Raw genomic sequence first — 7,094 nt, forward strand, 5'->3', positions numbered from 1 at the left:
ATTCAATATTAAACAATGTAATCGTTTTTCATGTCCCTTTACCAATTCCTCCCTTCCCCCCTTCCTCCCCCATTCCCACTTTTGGTAAGCTCAGTTCTGTTCTCTCCTTTTTTTTTTCCCCCCTTTTTTTTGTCTTTTTTACTGCCTGGTAACGGGATCGCAACCCTCGGTGTCGCGCCCGCACCAGGGACCGGCAACGGGATCGCAACCCTCGGCACTGCGCCTGCACGGCGCTCAGCCAGTGAGTGGGAACCGGTCTCCACGTGGGATCCGAACCCTCGGCGGGAGCGCCGCCGCACTCCCAAGCAGCGCACTCTCCAGTGCGCCACCGGGCCGGCCCCTGTTCTCTCCTTTTGAAAATTCAACATATTATTGTGATTATTGTGTCTTTCTTTCTTTTTTTAAAATTTGTTTATTTTTTAGCTCCCACTTATGAGTGAGGACATATGGTATTTCTCTTTCTGTGCATGGTTTATTTCACTTGACATGATTTTCTCTAGGTTTCCAACATTATTAAAGGGGGTGATTTTACTTGGAAATTTTAGATCTTCCTGCTAACAATTGGCTGGAGCCAAGTAGAAGCCACACCCTGTCCCCCAGGGTGTGCCTTCTCTAGTTTGCCAGAGTTCCAAACAGTCCCTATTGTCTCTTGTACCTGGCCCACATCTTTCAGGCCTCCTGCCTGCCTGGCCAGGGTGCAGACATTTGGGTTTTCAATTCCTGGCCTACCTATTTGCATATCCCAGAAGAGGGGCTCGATATTTGGTGAATCACATAAATGAACGAGCAGAAATGGGCTGGGAGAGTTACTTCCCTGACTGGCTCTTTTTTTTCTCCTAAAAGATTTATTATTTCTGATAGATTGGAAGTTCCCGAAAGAAGTGGGAAATACTGCTTCCAGGCCTATTTATGTGTATGGGGCAGGGAGAAGAGTATTTTTTTAAGACTAAAAACGGGATTCTCAAAGGACCTTCTCCAGCTATTTTTGGCAGAGCTAAAGGAAAATCTACTTAAAGGGACACTGCAAAGAGGACAACCACATATTTTAAAGCAAACAGGCAACTTAGCACTTTAAATTAATGGAAATGCAGAAGAAGAAACCAGAGCTCAACCCTCATTTAGCCTAGCTGCCAGACCTTCACTTACTTTCAACCCAAGAATTTCTCTGTTCTGTGGCTTTCCAGCCTTCAGGGTTAAGGGATAGAATGATACAAATTCAGTTTAAATTTTTTGCTTTGAAAAAACATCAACAAAATCTCTGAATTCAAGGAACTAAATCTTTCACATCACATGTAACGCCCGTTCTGAAAAGGGAAATGCTTGGCTTCAAGCTGTTCATGGTCAGCAGTCTTAAAGCTCCTTTGACTTGGGTCTCTTGTTTGTGTTGAGTTGTTCCACTTCTGTTTGGATTTTTTCAATGACTTTCCTGTTTTCTGATTCACCTCTTCCTTTTCTGAACCCACAGAGTTTCCTCTCAAATTTAGGGAGGAGCTGGAAGAGAACACTATCTTTTCCTTTCTTAGTTGTTGTCCCCATTAATTTTGGGAGTAATTATAGAAGCAAGAGTATCAATAAATGTGAACTCGCTTTGTTTCTTCTTTGCCACCTCTTAGCAGAGCCTAGATTCCTTATGCGTTGGGCCTGGGAGTGGATTCATTGATTGCCTCTCTTTTTGGCTGATTAGTAGTAACTAATTAGTTCGCTCCCATTGTTGGGGGCACTGGAGTCCTGTCTTGCCGCTGCCTCTTTGTACTGCGTTTGTGAGTGTTGTCTGCGATTCTTAATTTCTTACCTTGACTGTTTTCTCACCAGCACTTCACAACTATTGCAGCTCAAATGAGGCAGCTGGCAGAATTCTAGTTATTTGATGTTCATCTGTAGGGACTGAGGGCACAGTGGTTAAGAGAGTACGTTCTGGAGCCGGGCTGTCTGACATTGATCTCATCTCCTGTAACTTTGCATGAATTACTTTACTTCTCTATGCCTGAGTGTCCTCATCTGAAAAGAAAAAAAAAAGATGATCATAACTGTATCAGAGACTTTTAAAGTAGCACATCAGATTCTCCTGGCTTTGCCTGTCTGTATTGCAGCCACCACTGTAGTGACCAGTTCTGTGTGGCCTCCAACTCACTTCATGGAAGTGCAGTCTGATAGCTTATAACCTCATGCCCACACCATGCACCTCAAGCCTCTTCCCTTCCACCCCAGGGAGGTGTGACACAAAAGGGCATCCACACATTTAACCTGGAAGCAAGGGGATGTTGAAACAATCTGAGGGGAAAACTTTTGGCCGATGTGTGATGGGAGCTGGAGCTGTTAAGAGTCAGAAATGTATACAGCCTCTTTGAAGATGGTCCCAAGAGGTGAGCAAGTGTTGATGCTTGAACAGGGTGATGGCTAGCTTCTCTGCCTCATGCCCGTCAGAATCCCCTAGTAAAGTAGTGTCATGTAAGCCTTTATTTACTTCAGTCTCTTTCTGGGAAACCTAAAATAAGACAATAATGGCGCCTACCCTCTTAGAATCCTTGTGAGGATTAAATTAATTAATCCGCATAAAGCTCTTAGAAGAGAGTCTGGCACTTAGGATACCCTCCGTTCATGTTAGCTTTTACAATCTGTTTCAGAAATCAGGGGATAGGAGAAAAAGGATCATGGAGCTGTGCCTTAATTAAGGTAAGGGAAGATGGGCAATTGTTGAAGCGATTAAACCAAAACAAGTCATTCTCACTGACTGGATGCGGCTTTCTTCACAGTTATGTTATGGGCAAGCAAAATCCCCAGGGCTGGATGCTGAAAACGTAGCACACTATAGCTCTTGTCCACTTGGGAAATTTTGGGGTGTGCATGTGTTTATTTTTGCTTTGCTTTTGTTTCCTTCGTAGTTTGTGTGCATTTGGCCCCAAGGGGCTGAGCATCTCACCCTTCCTTGCAAAAGATGAACCAGCACAGGGCCAGCTGGGAGAAAGAGCTGTTCATATCTGGTTTCAGGTCCTGCCCTATACCAAGCCTCACACTTCCCTGTGAGTATTCAGGGCTCTTCGTGATTCACATGCCCTGTGGAACAGTGCACCTGTTCGAAAGCACAGGCCGTGTGGGGCTGATTTCCATGGGAGGTTTGCTTCTACTCCCCCTCCCCCTCCTGCTTCTTGGTGTCGCAAGGCTGATTTCATCTCAGAAGCAGCTGTCTTTGCTGCAGTTTAATAACTCTTAATTTCCTGGAGGGGGACGACACATTATATCATGAAGACTCATCTAGTCTGCACTGTCTGGAAATTTCCACTCATCTTTGTGATCTTTGAAATGTTTCTCTTTGTGGGAGAGCCTGACTTTCCTTCTGTCTTACTCACTTTGCTGCCCTCTCAGATGATGGTAATGTTTAATTCCTGGATTAAACATTACCAACCACTGTGAAAACGGTTCTCCTTACCTCCTAGTTGACCCCTGGGTGCAGTTTTCACATAGATTTTCTTCCCCAAATTACTGAAATCTACATTAAAGTACTAATCTACACTCTAAGGAAGGCTTTGCATATATTCAACTTTATTCTGTCTTGGTGGATACTTTTTCACTTTTACAGTTTAACTAAAAAAAAAAGGGTTTGAAGAAATATTCAGGTGGTTTGAATTTTATCAGTCCTTTCTGCTTTCTCACATGTACAGTCTTCAAGCAGTTTAGCATCTTGATTTAGTGTTTCCAATTTGGTATTGTAAGTGTAAATCATTATTTCTTGGTTCTGTTTAGTAAGGTGGTAGAGGAACCCAAAATGTTTGGTCTTGTTGGTATATTGCAAGCAGGTTTTCCTATACATTTGGAGGTGCATAGGATGAGGTAGAATGCGATCACTATTTTATTAAAGTCAGACTTTCAGTAAGAAAATAGGACACCCTAGGCCTCAAAAAGGAGTTGATATATTAGTTCTTTGGTTGTAAGCAACAGATGTCAACTGTGGCTAATTAAAAAAAAAGGAAGGAGGAAGTTTATATTGGAAAGCTTGTGTGTCAATCACATCACTGAATGCAGAGTTGAACTATCAGACCTTGCAAAGCAACCTCAAGGACCCTTATGGTGCCTGGCATCCTACTCAACTTTCCCAGGCCATTCCCTCTTCCCTTCTGGATGATTGTCTCAGGTATCTTGTTTCCTATTTCACCGAGAAAATAAATGCAATCAGAAGAGAATTTCCACAGGGTAACACCTCTATGTCCACCCTGTGCCTCTGTTTCTACCATCTCTTCTAGTGTGACAGGGGACCAGTCAGTGCTTCTACCTAAAAGCAATCCCTTCCCTGGGGTGCTAGAGTTGATTGATTCCTGATTGCAAGTCCATAAGGACTTGTTTCCAATAGTTTTCCCGTCTCTCTTCTCTATCATTAACTTTTCTGCTTCTGCTGAATCTTTAACATCAGCACATAAACATGTTGTAATTTCTGCCATCCTTTAAAAATCAAAAAAAAAAAAAACTACAAAGAGCCTGTCGCAATTGCATATTTCCTTGTAGATGCTGTCCCATTTCTCTGTGTTCTTCTTAGTAGAACTTCTCAAGTACTTGTCCATGCTTGGTATTCCCAAGTCTTCTCTTCCCATTCCTTCTTTCTTGAACCTACTCAGGCTTTTACACCTATTATACTGAAGGATGCTGTCCCATTTCTCTGTGTTCTTCTTAGTAGAACTTCTCAAGTACTTGTCCATGCTTGATATTCCCAAGTCTTCTCTTCCCATTCCTTCTCTCTTGAACCTACTCAGGCTTTTACACCTATTATACTGAAATGCCTTATGTTGGTGCCCATGTCCTCATGTTGCTAAATCAGTTTCACTCTTCCTTTTCTTGATTGTTCTGAGGGATTTAACACAATTTCTCACTCCCTCCTCCTTGATATGTTTTCTGTACTTGGCATTCAGGATACAACACTCTTGGTTTTCCTTCTACTTCCCTGACTGCTCCTTCTCAGTCTTGTTTGCTGAACCCCAGGACTCAGTCCTTTATTCCTCAGACTTGATCTCCCCTTCCTTCACTCTCTCCCCTTCCCAATGAGGTCTTCCTCCATTGTTTTAAGATTGCAACCTTCAACTTATGCACTCCCTATCTACCAGCATTGTTCAATTTTTTCCATAGCTCATGTCATCATCTAATATACTATATATTTGACTTGTTTGCTTGTTGTTTTCTTCTCCCTGAAACGTAAGCTCCAATTTCTGTCTGCTCTATAGTACTGTATCCTTAGCATCTAAAATAGTGCTTTGCACATAGTAGGAGGCACTCAATAAATATTAATCGAATGAATCAATGAACGAATGGGTGGAAAAGTATCCAGGGAATGCACGGGTAGCCTTTTGGGAAAACTATCTTTTGCACACCCTTTTTGAAAGGGTTTTTCGGGTCCAACTACCCTTGTCCCCTTGTGACTACTGCAGGTTAACATTCCTAGAGAAGACAGTTGTAATGGCATCTCTTGGGCAACATAGCCACTTCTGTGGTGAGGCAGTAGGGAGTTACTCAACTGCCATTCTGGGTAGAACCACGCATAATGGGAGAAGGGCATCCAACTGGAAATTTTCCAGGGAAAACTTTGATGCCATTACTCAGAGGATCCCAGGCAGGTAAAAATATCAGGTGCCTACAAGAGTCATGTTTGCCGACATTCAGTTCTGTGCCTTAGAGAATCCCTGTTTTATATTAGAAGCTTCAGGCTGTGGCACAAATATTAACTCTATAATAGATCTTATAAGTGCCCAGATAGCCCTATTATGCATTATTATGTGGAAGATGGACACATCATAATAATAAATACAAAACAGCCCACAATGTTCAGATATTTCTCTAATGTCTGGTTACACAGCCTAGTTCCCCAGAATGCTTGATTCTGTTTTAGTTGAGCTAGCACTTCACAAAAGCCTGGCCTCCCTTCATAGCGTATTTTCAGACGTTCCTTAGACGTAGAATCATCTCTAGTGCTGTTTGATGGAGTAAAGGTGCTAGCTTGGTTCATCAAAGCCCAAAACTGGCACATTTAAATGTTTCCTTAAGTCACTAGGCATATGAGGGTTTCCCATGTCAGATCCGTGTCTAAGTCTAACTGACTAGTCAGGTTTTCTTGTTCTCTGTATTGAAAGATAATCTTGCCATTTTGCTGCTTTAAGAACTACGCTTCCTTTCTGTATTTCTTAACTGCCATTTAAACTGCTTTGCATGCCATCTAGTATGAACTTCCCTTCCAAAATTGCTGTCTGTCCTACAGGGTCATTCTTCCCAGCCCTAGCCAGATGGTTAATAAAGCAAAGAACACTGGCAGAAATGTTGATTATCTCCCTTCCTTGTCATGTCACTAATATGTTGTGACTCTTCACACAAATAAGCACATCAGAAATTTTTGGGTCATTGTGAAGACTCAGTGATCTCAGTCAATTGAAACTTAAGGCAAACCTTATGCAAATGTCTTGATGCTTTCTGCTCCTTCTAATGCTCCCATTTAGGGGATAGAGGGAATCCCAAAATGAATTCCTTGTAAACTAATCCATAAAGGACCCAGAGAAGTATTAAAAATAAATCCAAAAGAAAAAGTTCTAAAGTGAAGTACTTTCAGTAGCAAAAAATATGTTACATGCCAGTTACCGTTAAAGGAGGCTGTCCTCGCATCCTTGTGCTCTTTGAGATTTGACAGCCTGTTGATAACTGTTCTCCCTCATATTATTGATAATCGGGAGCATCTCCGATAAAGCTGGCTTGGACAAAAGTGGACTGAGAAAAAGAAATGGGACAGGCCAGCTGGCACCATTCACTTTAACAAGTTATTTATTTAGCAACTGCTATGGACAAGGCACTGACTTATCTAAGATGCTAATTATTTATTTCTAATAGAGGGTAGTAGGGGAGAGCATTGGCCCAACAGACAAGAGATTCTAGTCTGGGGTTTTTACACACACATATTATGCATGATCCAGTTTACCAGGCCTTCAGTTTTTTCATCTACAAAATGAGGGGGATTATTTTTGCATTAAAAAAAGTATACACACATAATGCAGTCAAGGAAAACTGAATCTAGAAAGATAGCCACTGATACCTTTTTTTTTTTTTTTTTTTTTTTTTTTTTTTTCCGG

The sequence above is a fragment of the Galeopterus variegatus genome, unplaced genomic scaffold (genome assembly GCF_000696425.1).
Source record: "Galeopterus variegatus unplaced genomic scaffold, G_variegatus-3.0.2 Scaffold858, whole genome shotgun sequence".
NCBI lineage: Eukaryota > Metazoa > Chordata > Mammalia > Dermoptera > Cynocephalidae > Galeopterus > Galeopterus variegatus.